We start from the raw sequence: 25,098 nt of genomic DNA on the forward strand, positions 1-25,098 counted from the left end.
ATAGAAACCAAGCCTATTTCCACTGAGGAGGAGAAGTAGATTATAAAATGTAAAGAACAATGAATTGGGAGGCTGCATGTTGGAGGCAACAGGTACTAACTATACCTCTCACCCTTACATCTGCCATATTACTGTTTGGGACCTAATAAATACACAAAAGAAAACTGTGCACATTGTAGAAAAATGGACCATTCTTTAAAAATGTATAATAATGGGTAATTTATGACAGGGAAACTACAAATAATACACAAAATAATCAGACTCATCTTGTGGGATATTAAAGTTAGATCACAATTTCCCCACTCCTGATTTCTTTGAGGAGGCGCATTCTCTCAGCACTCCTGGCCCTTCCTGTTCTTTTCGTTCACCATTCTCCTGGTCCAGTGTTGGAAGTGATTTATTTGCCAATGAGTTAGGTAAGGTAACCTCCTATGCTTAGCAGGATGTTCAACTTCCTCCTGTTGAGAGTCTGCTGCCTGCCTAGAGAGAGCACTGTTCCCTTCTCTCTGCTCTGCTCTGGGAGAGAAGGTGAATGTTGGTAGAAAAACCAGAACTGTGGTGACTGCTGAATGAATTTCCTTATTCTGAGCTGTGCTTAATAGGTGCATTTTGTTCACACGTTGATCAGCCACCCTCTAGCTTGGCCTCCATCAGTATTATGAGGTTTGTTTGAACTTGTCTTCACTCTTTGTTTCACTCACATTTTGTTTAGTGGAGAAGATGGGTGCTATTGATTGAAAACTCTTGTAGAGCTTAACATATTGGTCATAATTCATATGCACATTCCATTAACAGTCAATAGATTTATAGTTAATTATAGCTACTGCTGAGAGATTGGATTAGAAAATTGAGCTTAACAAATCAAGATTTAAAAGACAGTTAAATGCATCATCTTTAAATTGAAATACATGTTTTCATTATCCTTCAACATTTGAAGACCATGTTCACTTAAATTTCCTCCTCAAAGTGTTCTCAGTTCAAGTTTGGATTAAATCTCTTTTTCCCCAGTTCCTCTGTTTCATATCATACTTCTAGTGCAGCTACTGCTGAAACCTGCCATTCCATGAGTATTTACCTAGTGTATTGTCACTAGAGAATAGGTGCCATGAGTTTTTGCAGTTACACACACTTCCATTTACTACATACATGCCCTGCATACACTTGTACTCAGTAAGCCTTTATTTAAATCAATTAAATCACAGTTTCTTTGAACACTAACAGAGCAAATGCAAATGGTTTATAAATAATTTAGAATTAAAGAGATTATAAAGTCATCTTACTATATGCAATAACTGTATTTAGACCAGATGCCTCTTCATTGCTTTTGCCTCTTTTTAACTCTGTATGATTTCTACTAAGTTTTGTGAAAGTTTAATTTTAATGAATTAATGTTCATTTAATGAGTGTTACTCAATGGAGTCTACAGAAAACTTTTCTATATTTGAAGAAATACTTGGCAGTGAGAATAATTACTTCTTATTCCTCCTCTTCTTATATATTTTTTTTGACAGGCAGAGTTTGACAGTGCGAGAGAGAGAGACAGAGAGAAAGGTCTTCCTACCGTTGGTTCACCCCACAAATGGCTGCCACAGCTGGTGCTGCGCCCATCCAAATCCAGGAGCCAGGTGCTTCCTCCTAGTCTCCCATGCAGGTGAAAGCCCAAGGACTTGGGCCATCGTCCACTGCACTCCCAGGCCACAGCAGAGAGCTGGGCTAGAAGAGGAGCAACCAGGACAGAATCCGGAGCCCCAACCGGGACTAGAATCTGGGGAGCTGGCGTCGCAGGTGGAGGATTAACCTAGTGAGCCGCGGTCTGGCCCTCTTCTTATATTTCTGTTAACACATATTTGAAATATCTATTCTTTCACCTTATCCTTTGAAGACTTTACTGCAATGTAGAGATGGCAAGGACCTATACAATGTGAATATTTAAATTTGGTGAAATACTGTCCTTTAAAACTGACAATCCTGTCTGGCGCCGCAGCTCACTAGGCTAATCCTCCACCTTCAGCGCCAGCACACCAGTTCTAGTCCTGGTCGGGGTGCCGGATTCTGTTCAGTTGCTCCTCTTCCAGACCAGCTCTCTGCTGTGGCCCCGGGGGTGCAGTGGAGGATGGCCCAAGTCCTTGGGCCTTGTGCCTGCATGGGAGACCAAGAGAAGCACCTGGCTCCTGGCTTCGGATCAGCGCTGTGCGCTGGCTGCAGTGCACTGGCCGTAGTGCCCATTGTGGGGTGAACCAGTGGAAAAGGAAGACCTTTCTCTCTGTCTCTCTCTCACTATCCACTCTGCCTGTCCAAAAAAGAAAAAAAAAATCTGACAATCCTAACTATCGTATTATCTATGAATCTGTTTAGCCAAGCATTTTAAAAAAGATTTATTTATTATTCATTTGAAAGTCAGAGTTACACAAGAGAGGCACAGAGAGAGAGAGGTCCTCCATCCACTGGTTCACTCCCCAGTTGACTGCAATGGCCAGAACTGTGCAGATCCAAAGCCAGGAGCCAGGAGCTTACTCCGGGTCTCTCACATGGGTACAGGGGCCCAAGGATTTGGGCCATCCTCCACCGCCCTCGCAGTCCATAACAGAGAGCTGGATCTGAAGTGGAGCAGCCGGAACTTGAACCAGTGCCCACATGAGATGCTGACACTGAAATGGTGGCCCCACCTGCTATGCCACAGTGCTGGCCTCCTAGTCAAACAGTTTACAAAGAAAACGTGATTATATCGAATTTCTTAAATTTCTTACTTATGCATATATGAGGCAGAAAGACAGAACTCCTATCCACTGGTTCACACTCCAAATGACCAGAAAGGCCAGAATTCCTCCAGGCTGAAGCCAGGTGCAGGGAACTCCATTCAGTTCTCCCAAGTGGGCTGAAGGGACTCAATTACTTGAGCCATCATCTGCCACCTTCCAGGATCTGCATTAGCAGGAATGTAGGATCAGGAGAGGAACCACGCACTGAATGTATTAACTCCAATATGGGACATGGACATTCCAACCAGTGTCCTAACCACTAGGCCAAATGCTGACTCCAGAATTGTTTACACCATGGAAAGAACAAAAAGTTTCCAATTAGGGAACCTGACATATAGCCTTGATGGGCCAATTATTAGTTGTAAATTTGGGCAAATACCTTTTGTAAAAATTTTCACATATAAAAATGGGGTGGTAACTGGTTCACTGGCTAATTGGGAAGATCACATAAGATCATGTATACAAATATACATTGTAAATTTAAAGCATTATACATTGTTACCATCATTTAACAATAGATTTTTAGATATAAGCTCCCCTGTTCTTTTGGTTACTAAGATAGTGGCAATGAATTATCTTCTTCAATCTCCTATTGATTAATATTACTCTGGCACCTCAATGCATAAATGCCACTCAATAATGCTTAAGAAATTAAAGGATCTCAGGAGATCAAGTTCAAAGGCAAAATTAAAGGCTCCTGAAACAATTCACATCTGGTAATTAAATCAGTAAGACTATCAATAAAATCTTTACAGATAAACAGGCTTTATTTATATGATAAATTATTATACATGATTATATGTATAATTCATCTGTTCTAAAGGTATTCCTTTTTGTAGGATTACCATAAATCACAATGTCCCAAATCTACACGATTTCTTACCTAGCATGAAAGATAATAAAGTCATAGACTCAGATGAATTGAGTTCATCTGTGTTTCAGCTGTATTAAGTTCAGCTGTATTTCAAGATGTCCCACTCCAGTTGTTCTCCTTGGCTGTCCTGATGGCAGTGGCAGAGCTGCTGCATTACAAACAGTTGTGTAGTGTTACTCTGGGAAGCACCACTCATTTATCATAGTCCATGAACCCAATGCTTTGGAGGTACAGTATACAGTCTACAGTGCCCCACGTATCGCTCTGATAGTGGTGGTGGGCATTTCTCATACAATACAGGGAACGCTTGCTGCTCCCCATTCTGCTGAGTGTCCATTGCTTTCATTGTCCTTTTGCTTTATTATTCTTCAAGGCTCCACTGTCCACAGAGTCAGAAAGTCAAGACAGCCAGCTACACAGCTCCTAGTGTTCCTAAAAGGTCACAATTATATTACCAGGGCGAATATTCTTAAAGGGTGATGAGACCCAGTGCCCTAGATAAACCCAGTAAGGTATCATTTCTGTCACCCAATATTCTGTTACACAGTGTATTGGGTATATAGTTATGCTTATTACTTAGTATTACTTAATATGGGTCTTTAAAAAGGCCCAATAAATGGCACCCCTTCTTACAGAGACTGAACAAATTCGCCAATTAAGTCATCACATCTCAAAGGGTACAGTGGTAGAGGTGCAGGGATACCTTGGTGGAACTTCTCCATCTGGAAAAGAATATAGGTGGAGTGTGCAGTAAACATTCTCTGCTCATATAATCATTTTATTCTCATTGTGTAATATTTTGTAAATAAACTCCAAGTATGGGAACAGGAAAGAAACTGGGCCAGGTGATTCCTCAACTGACAACTTTAATCTAGAGCCTACCCAATACACATTACAAGTGTATAGAAACAATACCCTTGGGCCAGCATTGTAGCACAGAGGGTTAAGCTGCTCCCTGCTATGCCAGCATCCCATATTAGAGCACCTGTACTAGCCTGGACAGCTCCACTTCAGATCCAGCTCCCTGCTAATGCTCCAGGAAAAGCAGCAGAAGACGGCCCAAGTGTTTGGGCCACTGCCACCCATGTGGGATACCTGGGTGGAGTTCCTGGCTCCTGGGTTTAGCCTGTCCCATCCCTGGCCATTGTGGTCATTTAGGAAGTGAACCAGTGGATAGAAGAGCTCTGTCTCTCTTGTCCCTCTGTCCACTCTACCTCTCAAATAAGTAATCTTAAAAAACAAAGAATCGATGCTCATTAAGAATCAAATAATAGATTCCCAGTGGCTCAAATTTAGGATAAGGTCCACAATCTCTGGCTTGGCACACAAGATATTTTGTAACTGTCTTAGTGTTACCTTTCAATACATTTTTCTCATTATTCTTCCATAAGCATCCTTAGATCCAACCATTCCAAACTACCCGCCATTATCTCAAAGCACAATCTATTTTCATGCTCCTGTTCTCTGCACTTGCGATTTCCTCTGGCTCCAATGTTCCCCTCTCCGGGTTCATCTACTCACCGATCCCTCCCACCTGGACCTACTTCTCTGTTTATATGTTGTCTAAGGGAACACTTGTTTACAAAGGAACCAAACTCAAAGTAGTATAATTGGTAAGAAACTTACTATAAAAATTAATAGCAAGCCTTCAGCAAGAATTTCTTGTGGTTTTTTAAAATTTAAAACTATCAGCTGACTTAGCAGGGCCCCAATCTCACTTGTAATGGAAAAGAAACTGTCCAGGCCAATCTTTTCAGCTGTAAAGTGTTTTTAAAGTAAGAAGGCCTTTTAAGGCTATTAAATAGTATTTTGTTGGAGATTATGGATTTGGGCTAAACACCTGCCCTGGGCTCAACAGACCAAAACAATATAGTTTAATCACAGTAACTGAGCTTTGGCTGGTTGTGGAAGGCCTGTGACCAATTAACTGGTTAGACAGTAAACAACTATTAAGCTATAAGCAATTGATTGGTTGATTGACTTTAGGCTCTAGCCAGTTAATTTATTTTCTATTTCTCACTTCTCATTTTTCTGTAAGCACTATCTGATCATGTTCCTGGTTGGAGTTCTTAGAGCCTGCTCAATTTGAATCATTTTGGCTTTGCTTTGCTCAGATAAACTCTAATAATGTAAGTGTTCTACAGAATTTTTCTCTTAGCAAGCCAAAGATCAAATCCAAGATGAATAGACCCTTTACCCAGTCAGAACCAAAAATGAGCACAGTGGAAATGAAGCCGACTACTTTCAGGGTGAATCAGAAAAAGCAACACAGTTTCTTCCTTGCTGCTGAACAGTTACCCTTGGAGGCCTGAGTCTCTGGGTGTTACATACCACTGCTCAATGCTGCTGCACTTCCGGGAAGCACAGCCACATGGAGACTCCACGGAGGGGTTCCCCACCTGAGCAGCCAGCCACAGCCTGCCTTCCCCGCCGGTCTCGTGAGTAGATACTTGCAGATAACTTAAGGCTCAAGCCTTGGTGTTACCCCTGTTTTTTTTAGTTTTCCCAGCCAAGGTCCTAGACATTCTGGAATAGAGGAAAACCTTCCCTGTTGTGTGCTGTCTGAAATCCTAACCCCGGAGAAGTTGTGAACGTGATGAAATGATTGTTTTAAGCTGCTAAATGTTGGTTTGTTCTACAGGGATAGCAGCGAGAACAATGTCCACTTGCTCTCAGTTGTCAAATTTGAGGACCTAAAAATTGCTCATAGCGTTCACTCTCCTCATTTCTGTAGGATTGGTGTGGCAACCCCTTTTTTGTCCCTGTTATGGATGATTTGCATTCCTTCTCTTAGGCTGAAGTCTAACTAGGGGTTTGTGAATTTTGTTCATTTCTTCCAGGAACTAGCTTTTGGCTTTGTTAATTTTCTCCATTGCCTGTATGTTTTGTTTTGTTTTGTTTTTTAACTAGGCTGATTTCTTATTTCTTACTTTGAGTTTGATGTGCTCGTCTTATCTGTCTTTGTATGGTGGAAACTTTGAACTTCAGTCTTTCTTCTTTTCCAATGTTGTCACATGCAGCTCTGGTTCCTGGCAAGCACAGCTTTGTGTGTCCCACAGCTTTGACAGGTTTATGCTGGTGCTCTTCCCATAGTCGATTCCCAGCTCAATTATATTTCAGTGAATTTTTGTTTTATCAAACACTGTAGTTTTGGGGAAGAAAAAGGGAAGTGATGTTAGAATAAACACAAACCCTGTGTTGTGGCATGCCTAAAGATTTTGTTAAATTTCTCTTAATGGCAGTTTATCTCATGGGGCAATTTAAAAAAGCATTTATGATAAAATAAGTTCAGAACCATAATGAAAGCAGTAGGGTATACCATTTTCTATCACATCAAGTCTACCATTAAAGGAGGGGGGGGGCTCAGTGAAGACAAATGAGGTGAGAACAGCTGCTCCTGCAGTGTAACTGCAACGTGCAGCACGTGCTTCCTTCATTCCCCAGTGAGTCCGCCATGTTTGAGCAGCCCCTTCAGTTGCAAGAGCACCTGTGCTTAGCTCCAACCAGGACTGTAGCAGAGACAGGGAGTTCAACAGTTGAGGAGCAAACAGTCACAGTTCCCCATTGGATTTTCTTTTTTGACCAGTTGCTACTAAATGTTGATAACATACATGGGGAAGAAGTATATTGATTATATTATTTTAAAAATGTCATTCTATAAAATTCGAGATCTTAAATCATATATCCAAGATCCATATGTGGTTGAGCATAGGAAGTTTGACATTTGTTTACTATTTATGGTTTGCTTCATGTATACTAAGTCATTTATTTCCATAATCCTGTACAGGGGGATCTCCTCTCCCTTTTAAATGAAGAACTAGAATTTCAGAGAGATTTTATAACCTTCTGATGGCAAATAATAACTGGCTTACTTAGGACCCTCACCTAGATCTTCTTTTACCAGATTTACCATATTCATTGCAATAGAGATTTATTTGTGAACTAGGCAATAGGTTTCCATTTCAATTGTATCGTCGTCCTTTGACTTTCCACTTTTATTGGAACCTAAATAGCAAAGTCATAACAGATGTGATCTATATGTGCTGCTATTTATTAATCAGTTTGGGTGTCATAAAAGCTAGTGATGGACAAGTGAGGACTGCTCTTCTTTTCAGGTTTGCACTTGAAAATTTGTATTGTTTCAGATTTGAGGCTCACAATCCTTGAAAGCTTACATTAACATAAATGGCTGGGTCAGTAAATATTTTCCTTATCACCAGTCAAAATAATTGCCTGTTGATGCTGAGATTTCTATTGATGTTGGCATTTTGAGACTGGTTCTCAAAAAATGGGTTTTGGGAATCTAAAAATCAAGAGAAGGAATGGATTCATTAGGAAAGAATTTTGTTGATTAAATGGACTCTAAAATTTTATAGTCTGTAAGCTGGTTTTTATCTTTCACAGTTTAAGGGTTCAAAACATTGAGGAAACTTCTGTGTCTGGATATGTGATTCTGAAGGAGCAATATTAAGGATTTTGAACTTCTCCCTTAGGATAATTGAAAGTCATTGAGGTTCTAAGCAAGATAGAGGCATCATAAATATTCCGGTATTTGTGAGAAATCTGACTATGGGTAGACAGTGAAGCTAATGTAGTGTAAGTAGCGTGGATGGATGGGGGAGCTCCAACATGTGTCTGTTACAGTGTCCACATGAGTAATAATGATGGGTCAGACATAGATCTTGGAAAAGAGTCTGAATCAAAGTAGGCATAAATAATTTAAGATTCAATAACACTTGGTGATTAAGATATAGAGTATTATAGAGGGAGGTGTCAAGAGTTGACTGCAAGTTCTCTGCCATATGGAACTGGGTAAGAAGTGGAGCCGTGAACTAGGGATCCCAGCAAGCAGAGCAGCCTCGGGTGCCAGGAGTGGGTATCATGAGCTCAGTAAGTGGAAAAGAATACATTGGTCTGTGCTGTGTTCTTTGCCTCCATAGGTCAAAAACATAGAAATACTCAGTGTGTATTCTTAAGAAGATCAAGGCACCCACACTGTTACTATTGAGATGGTAGTGTATGTTGGAATTCTGAATTGGGCATTGATAAAAGTTAGTTTTATTAAGATTAGATGACTCGTAACAGGTCAACTGAAAATTATACCCAATGGGCTTCCAGCCAAGCTTAACAAGGTGGGAAACTGACTCAGAAAAATGGCTGAGGTGGGAAGCAAGCTTCAGGACCACATAGCTAGGAAGCCCTTACTGTAAGACATTCATCCATTTGTCAACAATAATCCCTTACTACATTCCCACAAATCAGAAAGTGCTATACGCTGTGGCTAGCAGCTCCCCTTCTTGCATGCCTTTCTTGTCTCCAAGCCTTTTGATGGATTCTTTCTCACCCAGAGGAAAGGACAATTTCTAGCTTTTCCCAAGGACTCCATGGAGTCTGGCCCCTTGCTGTCAGCCCCTTTTCATGCACCACCATGTCACCTTTCACTCAGGTCACTTCACAAACATGGGCCTCCTTGACGGTCCTCGAGTTGGTCAAGCTTGTACCTTCCCCAGGGCCCTTGCCCTTACTACTTCCCCACTCAGAATGCTTCTCCTATGGTATGGCTTTCTCCCATGCCTACACATCATGTCCTTGCTCAAATGTTCCTCCTGTGAGTGGTCCTCATGGGTACTCACACCCCTTGTCTGCCTATTGATCCTCACATCCCCTCTCCAGCTGGTGGAGGTTGTGTCTTATCCCCTCCTGCTACCCACCCCAAGCTAGAATGTGAGCTCCCTTAGGACATGGATGCTATTAGGACATTGCTTACTATTGAGCTTCCCATGTGTACATCAACAACATGTACACAGTACGATCTTTTGAATGAGTGGGTAAATGGGTGAATTAATGGAAACTACAGTACAGGTACCAGGTAAACTGAGAGCCTGCTTATGTGCATGCTGATGACTAGAACGTTCTGTGTGTCTTGTGTATCACATAGAAATTTCACCTTTCACATATCATTCATTTTTTTATTTCCCTTTGAGTTCTAAGCTTCCTTGACTTAATTTTTGTGAGTACAAGAAAAGTTTGTCCTGAACCCGCTACTCATATATTTTATTTCTTCAGTGGCCCAGATTCTTTCCATGTACACTTTTCCCATCTCCAATATCTGTACCTTAGCATTTAAATAAAAATTCACCAACTCCTTTAGAGGAAATGGTCACTTGAAGAAGTGTCAGCTAGTTTGTGTAATTCTACTAAAAATCAGCAGATGGTGATATTGCAGCAACAGTCTGACGTGTAGGTTAGGTCTGCCTCGAGCAGTGCAACAGCATTGTCAGAGAAATGCTGAAGTTGTCCAGGTGTGATGTGTATCGCTTTCTGAGTTTTAGTCACTTCAGCCAAGCAAGGGAACAGCCTTGGTTGTGTCTCTTGTTCACACACACAATTGCTTAAGGTACAGGCTCGCAGGAAGCATGTGTGCCTTGGAGCAAGTACCTCATTTTCTCAGTTGTGGACTTGACTACTCCAGGGCCATCATTCTTAAAGAAAAATAGTGTCAATTCAGTTTGGGACTACTTCACAGTTTAGATTGGTTGTCATTTTTAAATGTCTGTTTAAATGGTCACTTTGACAACTTTAAAACTTTAATATTATGCCCTCTGTTGAAATTATTCTGTGTACAACCATAATGATAAAACTACTGTGGATATTTATAGTTTACACACTTCCTTCAAGTAGTTTTTTCATACAGATCTTCATAGTAACACTGGAGGAAGTGTACTATAAATAACTTTTTAAAAAGGTTTATTTACATATTTGAAAGGCAGAGTTATATATAGAGAGAGAGACAGAAAATGAGATCTTCCATCCATTGGTTCACTCCCTAAATGGTGTGGCAGCCAGGGCTGGGTCAAGCCAAAGCCAGGAGCTTCTTCCAGATCTCCCACATGGGTGCAAGAGACCACGCCCTTGGGCCGTCCTCTACACTGCCTTCCCAGGCACATTAGTAGGGAGCTGGATCAGAAGTGGAGCAGCAGGTCCTCAAACTGGCACCCTATAGGATGCCTGCACTACAGGCATCTTAACCCACTATATCACAATGCTGTCCCCTATAAGTAACTTTTAAAAATGGAAAATGTGGAACTTAGCCAGAAAATCCGGTCTCTTCAGGCAACAACACTGCCACGGTTAGAATAGCCCACAAAGTTCATGTTCTAGAAACTGAATCCCCAATGCAGCAGTGTTGGGAAATGTGGCCTAAAGAGAGGTGACCAGAGGGCCAAGGTTGTGGTGCAGTGGACAAAGATGCTGCCTCCCATGCTGGCATCTGATATGGATGCCGGTTTGTGTCTGCTGCATTTCCGATCCAGAAGCTATTGGCTTGGGAAAGCAGCAGAGGATAGCCCAAGTGCATGGGCCCCTGCCACCCATGTGGGAGATGGAGATGAAGTTCCTGGCTCCCAGCCTGGTGTAGCTCTGGCCCTTGCGGCCACGTGGGGAATAAACCAGTGGGTGGAAGATCTCTCTGTCACTCCCTCTCTCTGTAACTCTTTCAAGTGAATTGTTTTTTAAGAGATCATCAGGAGCTCTGCTCTCATGAGTGAATTAATGTCATTCAGGGGGTGAGTTAGTCCTGAAAATGAATTTGGGGCTCTCTTGCTTGCTCTCTCCTCATCTTGCTTTTTCACCTTTGGCCATGGATGGGGTAGTACATCAGCCCTTACTGGATATCATGCTCTTGAATATCCCAGCTTCCAGGATCATGAACCAAATAAACCTCTGTTTACATAAATACCCCACTGTCAGGTATTCTGTTACTGCAGCAGGAAATGGACTAAAACAAACTCACAAGTATGTATGAAGATGCTTGTAACTTTTCCATTCAAGTCCACAGATCATGTGGACAGGGGGAAATACAGTTACTGAAGACAGACAAAAGAAAATTTTTATCTTTCATTTCTTTCTAATTACTTAGCTTTGGGGAAAATGTTTGCCTTTTCTGATTCTTAGTTGCCTTGTTTGTAAAATAGCAGTAGGGAAAATCCTTGTTCAGAGTGGTTGTAAGTATGAATAACCCAAAGAACTATTACTCCATAAATTTTTGTCTTTTTCCACAAACATATCATGTATAATATTGTATGTTTAACCTAGGAATCACAAACTCACATTTAAACAACATGTGTGAGAAATCAGTGAGTTGGGAACTCTGTGCCGGGTTAGATAGACCTATTCAAGTAAGTTTAGAGGAGAAGAATTACTATGATTTAAGTTGCCTTCCTTGTTAGCAGAAGCTGGGGAAGGTAACTATGGGATATTCAAATTATCCTCGCCAGTCTGGAAAATCAAATGTCCGAAGTGGCTGAGCACTCAAAACAAGTGAAAAGGGACTTGCACCTCACCAGAGACATCACCGAGTTCCTACACTTCACTAGAATGCCAGGGCATCTTGCACAAGAGTCTAAAGTACCAAATGATCTTGTTATGAACTGAAAAACGTGAAAGGTGATCGACACTGAAAAGGTTTCAACAACGTCTTCCAGTGACATGTCTCAGTGCAGCACAAGTAAATGCTTCCAGTTCAAGTGTGAGGGGAAAATAAAGCAAAAATCTAAAAGTGAGTAGAAAGAGATTTGAATTCTGACATTGCACAGCAGTGAAGTCCCATCTACTCAATGAGCTCTGGGAGACCAGTTGTCTAATGGCACCTCACAGGTACTGAGGTTTAGCATGGTGTCTTCCAGTTATAGCAGTAGGTAACACACTTTGGAAATAGCCATGTTTTAAAAATATTGAGGATCATATGTGGTGAGTTGGATTTATTGGGGAATTCAGCTTAATGAAAATTTTTTTTCTGATGATAAATGTTTAATAGTTTATGATTTTTGGAAACAATACTTTCAACAATGTACCGCAGGCGTTTACCTCTAAAGCCTTCTGAATTCTTTCATTAATTTTCATATTAATCTAATATTTACTGAGTTCATTTCATATGTGGCACAGTAAGAATGCAAAAGAAGACTTGCATTTCTCTGCTATTAATAATCCCTCTTGGAGAAGAAAAGATACCAGTGCAGCTACAATTTATGCAAGGTTCTGCAGTATTTTTGTGTGCTTTGGGACAACTACTCAGAGGAAGCTGAAAGAGCACAAATTAGCCAACAAATCCCATTAGCCCTTACCTTCTCTTTCATAATTGATGTAACAAATGTGAAAATGTAAATGTAACAAATTGCAAATTTGGTTTAAAAGGAAATACACAAAGATGAATAAAATATTTCCCTAATGAAAAAATATGTAAATATGCATATTTTTCTAAGAGGTAGATCAAAGTTAGATGATAAATTTTTTTAACAAAGGTATGTGGGAATGCTAGTCCTTTGTACTGTATCTAAAGAAAATGTTTCAAATAGTTGCAATGCAGCTTTGGAAATGCATAGTTGGAATAATCAAAGCTCAATTTATTTCAATGAAACTAAGAATGGACATGAAAATATGTCCAAATTTGCCTTGTATTTTTTCCTCATTTTTTTCTACATTTAATTCGTGACTCCTTTATTTGTAAAGGGTTCAAAAAAACTCAAACACATTTGTTCATCAGTATTTAGAAATACACCATTCAGTGCTGACCCTGCTTCTTTGTTGGCTTTCCCTTTTCTTGATGTTCTTGCAGTTAGAGTTGCATTCTCTTGAACTCCATTTGTATAAATGCCGAAAACTAAAGGAGGATCAGGGAGCATTGTATAAACACAGAATCTGCATCACCAGGAGAGAATTAGTTGTGTGGGGAAAAATCATGGAAACAGTGAATCATCCAATGAGCGTTTCCACCAAAAAAGTTCTGAATTCTGAAATTAGGCCCTTATGCATGCATAATCCATAAACTAATGACAGGTGATGAGGTGCATGTGTGATACTAATGACCATCCTATTCAGACTTGGATAAACAGGCAATTCATTAGTAACATGCCAGGCACAGTTGTCATGCATATGCTTCCCTTAGTGGCCTTGATGATCTAACTGGGTATCACAGCCAGCTTTTCTATCTTTCATACAATTTAAGTGCCTTTTGCAAAGCTATCCAGTGGCTATACACTGAGGTTGGGATTTTAATTGTTTTGTGTGATACCAAGGCCAATGACCTTTCCCTAAATACTATGGAATTCCTTACAGTATCCAACTGCTTCCAAGTTGAATGCGAATACAAAAGAACTCTATTATATCTTAACTAGGGCTTCCTGTGCCCAGTATCAGCCTCTGGGGAAGGTGGAGAGTGGGGCGGTTGGGGGAGGGGATTGATTGGATTAGTTTGCCTTTCTATCTTTCTAATGTATCTCCCATCTTATTGCTATGAGGTATTCATATAACTTATGTTTCTGTTGAGTCGCTCACCACCTTATCTCTACTCCGTTCCTTTTTTACCCACCATATGTTCCACTTAATTTAATTCTCCTCACACCAACATTTTGGGTGCTGTGGCATTTTAAAGAGTAAGAAATTTGGGGACAAAGAGATCTTCTCTTTCTCTGAGAGATAGCTAGAACTGCTTGGTTTTGTATCTGTCTTTTTATGGATATTTGAACATTAAAATGAATTTTTAGGAAATTAACATTCCTCTTAATAAGGATGCACATTAAATAAAATTAATGTCAACTACTAAATGATGTTAATTGTGCACATTTTGAATGATAATTTTTCTAGTATCACCATTCTAGAACTCCGTTATTTGCTTTCTAAAGACTGTTAAAATTACATCTTGAGCTCATATGCAATACAGTGAGTGATATTTGCTAAGGTTTCAGTGTCTACACTTTTAAGCTTTTACAAATGCTTGGAAACTTGTGAGTGTCACACTGAGAGCAGAAGACCCAATTCTATGGCTATCTCATATGAGATGTTTTAATCATTTAGTGTTTTATTTGTTTTCTCTGATTACACTGAAGTCAAGAATTCTTATGTGTTTCATTCATGAAAACATGTTGCAATCCTAGAACAGTACTTGAGACATATTTGTTGGATAAATTAATGTCCCTTTTTTCCCTTAGCTATTTCCTAATATAATAGCTTATCAATGCCTTGTCGTCATGTCTTTTATCCTCTAGTAGTACATTAATTTGTCAATTATCTTTTTCAAATGTGGTTACCTTGGAAATATTATTTAAAATACATAGACCTAGTACAAATGTGATGTAAAAGCCTGCACAGGGAGTTTGTGTTTTGTTTACATTTAAAATTCTTTTCTATTGGAGGTTACAGTTCATAGAGTGGGAACACAATGAGACTAGAGCTATCAAAATAGATTTTGCCATCATGCTGCTACAACTTGGATGGTGGTCTTTGGCTTAAAAATTTAGGGACATTGTATCTATTTATTTATTTTAATTTGGAAACCATTTGAATATCTTTATCCAGTGGTACAGAAAAGGATGATGACAAAATGTTAGAAATCCTCTGTTTCCAAGAACACAACACCTGCTGATTGCCCTTCCGCTTTCTTATACTTTTAGGTTAGATAGCTTGGATAGTTTATTTATCATTTCAAGTGTGTGTTTAATAACAGGTCATGCTTCTTAGGAACACTTGGATCATTAGTGGAGAAATTAGTGAGTTTTATGATAATTTTATGTGGAAGTTCTACTTCACCTCACTAGCAGTCCTCCAATATTACAGGATTGTCATCTGACTTTTTGCAAAGCCCCTGTGGACCATAACTTTCCTCTAGCATAATATTCCTCTATTAATTAATAGGACAAGCCTCAGGTTAATGACCATCCATGCAAAATGTAAAATTCTTGATTTGAACTGAACTTATAGGGCATCTGAGTCTTGTATGCATTCTGCCTTTTCAGCTGTTCAATCATGCCATCAATGGAAGTTTATTCATTCATACAGTGTGACCTTTTGGGTCCTAAACCATTTACATCTAATGAAATGAATATAGTTCACAATTCTGACAAACTTAGTCATCTTTGGTTACTAGTTATTTACCGAAAGTTCTTTTACCAGTCTTTGTTTTAAAAATGAGGAAAGATCAATTCTGGATTTTTTTTTTTTTACATGTTAAACTTGCACAAAATTTGCTAATACAATTCAGCTTCAGTGAAAAATAACCTTAAAATTAAATTTATTTTACCTTGCTCCTTAGAAATTTCCATCTGAAAGAAGTTTAAAACATAAGAAGTAAAAGACTTGATGTCTTATTTTTTTAAATCCCATGCTTGGCTCTGTCAAAAATATCCCCTTTTAATCATGTCTTATAGTTCCTCTATTGTGCTCACTTCCTCTTTAAGATCTATTACAATTCAAAATAGAAGTCAAATTAAATTTAATGTGTAAAAGAAAATTCACAGTTCCCCAGGGTCCACTTTCAGATAGCTAATTAGGTTATGAACTTTGAACTAGGACAGTTATGCATCTTTCCCTGCAAACTTCAGTTACATTTCAGAAAAATTGCTTATTTTTTAGTGTTTCAAAGCTTTTTTACTTAAAATCCATTTTTAAATTACCCCTCCAGAGGGCAATCTGATCACGTCCATGGGCATCAACAGGATAAGAATTTGCAGAAGATGAAACAGATGAAATCAAACACTCTTAAATAACAGGTATGGCTCTATCTGTCTATCTATCTATCTATCTATCTCTATTTATCCATCTATTATAATTTCTTAATCTCCAAGAAAGACAATATAAACAGAGGATTTTACAATGGGATCACATAGAAATAAAAGAGGCTTTTTGTTAGGGTAGTAAAGAGAAGCTGAAAGATGGGGAAAAAATTTAAAAGAAAATGCTTTGTTCAAAATAATGCTAGAAGTCAGTTTCTCTGGGAAATCTTTGCTAATTCTCAAGCTCTGAATCAATGTCCTTAGATACTTCTGGAACCACTTGCTTTCCTCATACAATTGTGTTTTTCACATTGAATTGTTGCTGTTCATTATCTCTCACAGGCATGACAAGTTGCATGAGAGTCATCAGCTTTATATGCCCATGGCCTTTTCCTTTAAAGACTTATTTATTTATTTGAAAGGCAGAGTTACAGAGAGGGAGAATGAGCAAGTTATTCCATCCACAACTTCACTCCCCAATGGCTGCAATGGCTGGAGCTGAGTGGATTTGAAGCCAGGAAGGAGCCAGGCACCTCCCTGGGATTTCCCATGTGAATGCAGGAGCCCAAGCACCTGAGCCGTATTCTGCTGGTTTCCTAGGTTTTCAAATTTATTTCTCAGTTGGCAGAAAATTAAAAGTGGTTAGAAGTTCCAAAAAGGGCCAATATTGGCAGCATAGCAGGTAATGTTGCCAGTTGCAATGCCGGCACCCCATATGGGTACCAATGGGAGTTCTGACTGCTCCACTTCAGATTCAGCTCCTTGAAAATGGCCTAGGAAAAGTAGCAGAAGATGGCTCAATAATTTGGGCCCCTGCCACCAATATGAATCTATATGAACCTCCTGTATTTGGCCTGGCACAGTGCTGGCTGTTGTGGCCATCTGGAAAGTGAAGCAGTGTATATAAGAGCTTTCTCTTGTCTCTTCTCTCTATCTCTGTAGCTCTGTCTTTCTAAATAAATAAATCTAAACAACAGTTTTAAAATGATGAAACTATTCAAATCCAGAGAAAAATGAAATATAAAGATTCTGTTCTAATAATATCTGTTGATTAGTGGTAGTCCCAAGCTTGGACTTAAATAAATCCTGCCTAAAAGCAAGAAAATATCAATTTTGTATTTGTTAAATTCATAGACTCTGGTCAGAGATAGTCAATATCTCCAGTAGAAACTGGAGAAAAACACAAAAAGCAGAGCCACTTGCATGATTTGTCTCCACATGGAAGAGAAATTAAATATGTGGGTTTCTACTGTCTAAGTTATTATGACTTAGTAGTTTAGAGTTTACCTATGAGACGTAAAAAGACCCTTCCACAAGGAAAAGTCCAGGACTAGATGGCTTCCCTGCTGAATTCCAGCAAACATTTAATGAAGAACTAATACCAATTCTTCTCAAGCTATTCAAAACAATTGAAAGGGAGGGATTTCTCCCAAATTCTTTCTAAAAAGCCAGCATCACCTTATTCTCTAAACTTGAAAAAGATACAGCAGAGAAAGAGAACTATAGACCAATATCCCTCATGAACATAGATGCAAAAATCCTCAACAAAATATTAGCTAATTGAATTCAATAACACATCAGAAAGATTATTCACCTGGATCAACTGAGATTTATCCCTTATATGCAGGGATGGTTCAACTTATGCAGATCAGTAAATGTAATACATAACATTAACAAATTGAAAATAAAAACTATATTATCTCAATAGATGCAGAGAAAGCATTTGATAAAATATAACAACTTTCATGATAAAAATCATTAAGCAAATTGAATATACTAGGAACATTCCTCAACACAATCAAGGCAATTTATGACAAGCCCACAGCCAACTACAAAATTTTTAAATACCTTAGAATAAATTTGATCAAGGAGATGAAGGTTCTCTACAGTGAAAATTTTAAAAAAATTTAAAAGGAAATAAAGAAGACACACAAAAATGGAAGAATCTTTTATGTTCATGAACTGGTAGAATTAATATCATCAAAATGTCCAAACTACCAAAGATGATGTATAGATTCAATGTGATCTAGACCAAAAGACCAATGACATTCTTCTCAGATGTAGAAAAAAGAATTCAAGATATATTGCAGGGTGGTTACAATCAATTTGGGTATTGTGATGTCTCCAGCTTTGTTTCGTTGTTTAAGATTGCTTTAGCTACTTGGAGTATCTTGTGAATGTTGCTGATCTTATAAGTTCTTTCTCAGCCATGGCATTGTCTGAGTATACAAAGGCTATTGATTTTTGTGTCCTGAAATTTTACTGAACTCTTATGAATTTCAATAGTCTCTTACAGCCTGGTCATGGCACAGAAATAGATATGTGGACCAATGGGACAGAATAGAAACCCTAGAAATAGATTCACACATCTATAACCAGTTAATCTTTGACAAATGAGCTGAAATCATTCCCTAGAGAAAGCACAGTGTCTTCAGCAAATGGTGCTGAGAAAACCAGATCGCCACATGCAGAAGTATGAAACAAGACCCCTACATTAGGCCTTCTACAAAAATCAACTCAAAAGGGATCAGGGAGCTAAATTTATGACCAGATATCATCAAATTATAAGAGGAAAACATTGGGGAAACTCTGCATGACATTGGCAGAGGTAAAAACTTATTGATGAACACCCCAGAAGCACAAGCAACAAGAGCAAACATAAACAAATGGAATTACATCAAACCAAGAAGCTTCTTTACTGCAAAGAAAACATTCAACAAAATGAAGAGGCAACTGACAGAATAGGAGAAAATATTTGCAAAATTATGCAACTGATAAAGGATTAATATCCAGAATTTATAAAGAGCTCAATAAACTCAGTACAAGAGAACAAACAATCCAGTTAAGAAATGGGCAAAGGACTTGAACAGGCATTTTTCAAAGGATGAAAAGCCATCTTTGCTTTGGATGCAATAGCATAGCATTATGCTTAGTGAAATAAGCCAGTCCCAAAAAGACAAATATCATATTCTCTCTGATGTCTTTAATAGAGTATAAAAATGCAATTTATATTCCCAGAATTGACATATTGATTTGATTATTGTTTATAGCCCTTGTCTACACTGTTCAGGAATAGTGGTTTTTTTTCTTCTTACTATTTGTTGAATTGATTACTTAGTGGGGGTTAAGCTTATGATTATAAAGTGAACTGAAATTATGTCATTGTAAAAAGCAAAAGATAAAATGAAGGAGGAAGGAGGGTGGGAGTATGGATTGCAAGGAGGGTAGTGTGGAAAGTATCACTATGCCTATAAATATATATGCCTTATTGCAACTGTAAAATAACAAAGACCGGAAAGAGTCTTACAAGCAGCTGGAGTGGGGCACGGGAATGGAGGTGGTAAGAGGACACCTTACCCAAAGAGGAATCATTATTTTCATATAGCTGATGTCTCGCCAGCAACACTAGGATTCAGGAGATGCTGTGCTAATATCTGCAATATTCTTAAAAAACTTAAGTATATATATATAAAACATATATTTGTTCTCCTTACTTTTCTTATAAATAGAAAAAGTAAACAAATGCAAATCCTTTCTGAGAACATCCCAAAACCAAATGTAAAATCTCAAGTTCCTAAGAAATTTCAAACTTCAAACAAGTGTTCCATGCAACTTGATCTACAATTTAAAAAAAAAAAAAAAACTCAAATTAAAACTGTAGGTATTTAAATTTAAAGTAGCGAATTCAGAATATAAAAGTGAAACTTTAAAGAATCAAAGTGGATATTGAAAGTATGATCCATAAGTAGGAGATTGTCAAAAATAACTAGGATGCTTTAACAATATTCTGAAAAAGAATAAAAAATTAATGATGTTAGAGACTCGATAAATGAGTTTTTTGCAGATTAATGCAAGATGAAGAAAAAATTGCTGAACTAAAGATAACACTCAAGGAAACTACTTAGGATGCAGGGCACTGAGAAACACAGATGGAAAATATGAAAAGATAAAGTGAGAAGAAAGAAGATCTAATATGCATTTAATTATAGTTTTAGAAGGAAGGAAAGAGGGTTATGTTGAAGAAGCGAAATTTAAAGAGTGGCTCAATTTTCCAAAATCAGTGAAGGACTGCATTTTTCAGACAGAAAAGCTAACAAACACCAGGGGTAATAAAATACACTTTATACTACATGCCTTATTCCAGCTGTAGATATCAAAGACAGAAACAGTCTTAAAGCTGCAGGAGGGCGCAGGGACGGAGGTGGTAAGAGGATACATTACCCATAAGGGAATCATTATTTTCATATAGCTGATGTTTCAACAGCAACACTAGGATTCCAGGAGATGCTGTGCTAATATCTCCAATATTCTTAGGAAAAAAAATTCCCAATCTAGATTTTAAAAACAGTATAGCTAACATGCAAGAATAATAATGTAATGGAGGTTTTTCCAGGCCAAAGACAAAGAAAAATGGTCTGGAAGAAGCATCTTCGTTCAGCCTAAAATGGTAGAACTAATTCCTCTGCAAGTTCCTTCCCCTTCATTGACTCCACAGGAACTAGAGAGGGAAAAGAAGAAACTGAAGTAACATCTCGATTGACGTTTGGTCCTGGAAGGCTGGTAATAGCTGTGTGGATGCAGGGTAATTGTCTTGGTTTAGGATAGAATACAGCCAGTTGAGGTTGCTCTTTTTGTTTTGTTTTAAAGAGAAGACAGGGGAACTTCTTAGCTATTGCCCTGGGAAGTAACAGCTGACTCACACCTGCCTGTTTAAGACTTCTCATGCAGAAGTCATGTGCATGTGACATGCTCAGGAAGATGGGAAGAGGAGTGACTGTTGTTTTATAATTCAGGGAGTTCTCCACCTGCATTTCCTATTAGTGACTCATAACACGGTGAAGCAAACACACATGTAATCTAAGAAGCCAGGAGTGTGAGTATGGCTTAGCTGGAAACTCTGCAAAGCCATAAGGATGATGGTTAGTCCTGTGGTCTCATCTAAAGCTCATCTAGGGAATAATTGACTTTCAAGCTCACCATAGTCATTTATAGAATTCAGGGAGTAATAGGCCAGCACCACGGCTCACTAGGCTAATCCTCCGCCTTGCGGCGCCGGCACACCGGGTTCTAGTCCCAGTCGGGGCGCCAGATTCTGTCCCGGTTGCCCCCCTTCCAGGCCAGCTCTCTGCTGTGGCCAGGGAGTGCAGTGGAGGATGGCCCAGGTGCTTGGGCCCTGCACCCCATGGGAGACCAGGATAAGTACCTGGCTCCTGCCATCGGATCAGTGCAGTGCGCCAGCCGCAGCGCGCTGGCCGCGCCGGCCATTGGAGGGTGAACCAACGGCAAAGGAAGACCTTTCTCTCTGTCTCTCTCTCTCACTGTCCACTCTGCCTGTCAAAAAAAAAAAAAAAAAAAAAAAAAATTCAGGGAGTAATGGTTATAGGAGTGAGGGCTTTAATTTCCTTCTGCTTTGTCAGCCAGAGTCCCGCTCAGCCACTAGATGTCTCCTGCAGTTCCTTGCTGAATGTGGTTACAAAGTGGTGCCTGACTCCTTACAGATGGCTGAGGAAAGAAATTCCAGCAAGACGATTGCTGTTTGTGTGTCTATAGTCACATACACACAATCACACACATCCTGTCCCACTTGCTTTTTCTATTTGTTATAAGCAAGTTACCTTCCATGTCCATACTCAAGAAGAGGAACTACACAGGGGTCAGTCACAGAAAGGAGAGCACCCTAGCACTGGGGTATGTGGAGTTCACGGGTTCTTCAGGCCATCTCTCCCCTGACACCCTCTGAGCTCCTTGGCACTGGTGTTTGACTTTTTTCTATGTATTACTTGACAGATTAGCTGATCGTTTTATGGAAAAACAAGCTCAGAGGCCGGCACTGCGGCTCATTTGGCTAATCCTCTGCCTGCGGCACCGGCACCCCGGGTTCTAGTCCCGGTGGGGGCGCCAGATTCTGTCTCAGTTGCTCCTCTTCCAGTCCGACTCTCTACTGTGGCCCGGCAGTGCAGTGGAGGATGGCCCAAGTGCTTGGGCCCTGCACCCGCATGGGAGACCAGGAGGAAGCACCTGGCTCCTGGCTTCAGATCGGTGCAGTGTGCCAGCCGTGGCGGCCATTTGGGGGGTGAACCAACGGAAAAAGGAAGATCTTTCTCTCTGTCTCTTTCTCTCTCACTGTCTACTCTGCCTGTCAAAAAAAAAAAAAAAAAAAAGGAAAGAAAAACGAGCTCAGAGTCCAAAATCACAAGACAGCCATGGGACATAATCATTCCAAATGATTTTAGTGATCTGGTATTTGCATTAGCAATATTGGTCCACTGACTCATGCTACGTACATGACAATGTAGCCTTCTTCCCCCATGCTGTGATCACTATTACGAAATCGTGATGTTCTGATATTAATATCTCTGTTTTCAAGAAACATAGTATATATGTGTATGCATATAATTTCTACATTTTATATACATATATAAATTATATACATATGTATATAATTTCTACATTTGAAGTGAATGTGGCAAAATGTTTAAAAAATGTTAAATTTTAAAGTTAAAACACAAATTTTTTAAAAGGTTTATTTATTTGAAAGGCAGAGTAAGATATACATATATATATTCTGGGGCCCTTAGTGGGTTCAAGACCCGACCTGCAGGGCAGCATCCCATATGGGCACTGGTTTGAGTCCTGCTGTTTCACTTCTGATCTAGCTCCCTGCTAATGTAGCTGGGAAAGCAGTGGAAGATATCCCAAGTCCTTGGGCCCCTACTCCCATGTGGGATACCTGGAAGAAGCTCCTGGCTCCTGGCTTTGGACTGGCCCAGCTCCAGCTGTCATGGCCATTTGGGCAGTGAACCAGCAGGTGGAAGATCTCTCTCTCTCTCTCTCTCTCTCTGTGTTTGTGTGTGTCTCTGCCTCTGCCTCTCTGTAACTCCACCTTCCAAGTAAAATGAGTAAATTTTTAAAAAAAGGATCTTCACTCCCCAAATGGTGGCAGTGACCAGAGCTGGGTCAATTCAAAGCCAGGATCCAAGAGCTTCCTCCAAGTCTCTCACATGGGTGCCTATATGGAATGCCAACACTGCAGGCAGTGGCTTTACCTGATTTGCCATAAAACTGTCCCCAAAACCAAAATTTTTTGCAAGAATATTGGTCTTTATTGAGATGTGTATCACACTAGGAAAGACCTGTATATTTTTAATTTATCAACTTCTTAAACCAAGGAATTTTACTGAACTTTGTCAAAAGACATTATAATATCTACTGCATTGATCAAGAGATTTTTACATTTTATTCTATAAAATGATTATTAGATTACTTAGTGCTGAACCATCCTTACATTTTTTGAAAAAAGATCTCACTGTTTTAACATATATTATTATTTTAATATGCTGCTGCATTCTTTTTCCTAGGGTCCCTTAAAATATATTTCATGCTCATCACAACTACTATTTATCTATAGGTTCTTCTTGAGTTGCGAACATCACCACGTTTTGACATTAATTATGTTCACTTTGCAAAAATATTTTTGAAGTTTTTCCTATCCTTACAAGCAACTTTTAAAAAGAAATTTATCTTATTTTGCTTATTAGAAAGATAGAGTTACAGAGAGAGAGAATGGACAAAAAAATCTTCCACCTGCTGGTTTGCTCCCCAAATAGCCACAGTGGCCAGTGAAGGGCAGGCCAAAGCCAAGAGCCCACCTCAGCACAACTCTGGCCCCTCTTAGAAACAATTTCAATAACACTGATATTTACTGACTCTGAAGTTTTGGTAAAATTTGCCTAGGACTTCAGATCGGTACAGTTCTGGCTGGAGCGGCCTTTGTGGAGTGAACCAATGGAGGGAAGACCTTTCTCTCTGTCTCTCTCTCACACAGTCTGTAACTCTACCTGTCAAATAAAAAAAAATTGCCTAGGAAACCAGCTCTGTTTTGTAATTTTGGTGGAATGCTCTCTGACAAATTGATCTTCAATAGGAGTCAGTCTGTTTAAATCTTCTAATTGAGTCTTTTATTATAAATTCAAAATTTCCTGTAAAATCACAGTTATCCTTTCAAATTTATGTTGCATATCATATAAGGTAGTTTTTATGCTTCATTAGAATTTGAAGTATCATTACCTCCATTGTTGAAGCTGATAAAATATTCAGTTCCCATTTTCACAGCGAGGAGGAGCATGCCTCTAGAACCGAGCCTTCTGACTAAAGTTCACAACCATTTCCCCATCCTCACTGCAAGTCTACCCAGCTTCCCGGAAGCCTGCCTTGGAGGGCACTGAAATGTGAAGTTGTTGTCAGGGTCTGATAGAGTCCCCTTAAAATAATGCTACTTCTGCCATGGCAGCATTATGAGTTCTGTCAAATTTCCTCATTGAAGATATATTCTCGCCATCCTTTACTGAAATTAAGCAGCATGAATGTAGCTAAAGGGACACTAATCAAAATGACAATCTGTCATCTATTGGGCTAAAAAATTGATTTCTCCTTTAAAATAAAAAAGCAAATCAGATTGTATTGTTTTGCTGCAACCTTTGCAAAAGTGCAATTGTAGTTAGAGGTCCAATTCAATATACCCAGCTATAAATTTACTTAAGAAAAAGCATCCTGTGGAAATATTTGCTGACTCATGTTAATTTTTACTCAGAGTAAATAGTTTATTATAATCAAAGTCTGATTAAAAGTAATATAAGCATTATATAATTTAGAGGAGACATACTTAGAAACATGATTTATGGCATGTATTTTGATATATAAATTCATTAAGTTTTTAGGCTGACAGGAAAAATTGATTCCTGGGAGAAAAATGTAATTGGATATCTCTTACGAATGTAATGAAATGACCAGTTCCGCTCCACCATTAGTGCCAAGCAATGTTTAATTCTGTATCCATAAGGATTGAGTACAAGATCGAGCCTATTCTCTTATGAACTTGAACTTCCGAAGAACTGGGTGTTATGTCTTGGATTTAATTCAT

At 39.1% G+C, this 25,098-nt stretch overlaps 1 protein-coding gene across 1 annotated transcript in view; it reads left to right on the plus strand.

Moving 5' to 3' along the window:
• Positions 1 to 5,909: 5,909 nt before the first annotated feature.
• The window catches only part of OXR1 (oxidation resistance 1), an 825,596-nt gene continuing 806,407 nt past the window's right edge, over positions 5,910 to 25,098 (plus strand). Inside the window, exon 1 of the mRNA XM_070075402.1 lies at positions 5,910 to 6,071. The gene's annotated coding sequence lies outside the window, so the exon portion shown is untranslated. The remainder of the gene's footprint in view (positions 6,072 to 25,098) is intronic.

This window comes from Oryctolagus cuniculus, chromosome 6 (assembly GCF_964237555.1).
Source record: "Oryctolagus cuniculus chromosome 6, mOryCun1.1, whole genome shotgun sequence".
Lineage (NCBI taxonomy): Eukaryota > Metazoa > Chordata > Mammalia > Lagomorpha > Leporidae > Oryctolagus > Oryctolagus cuniculus.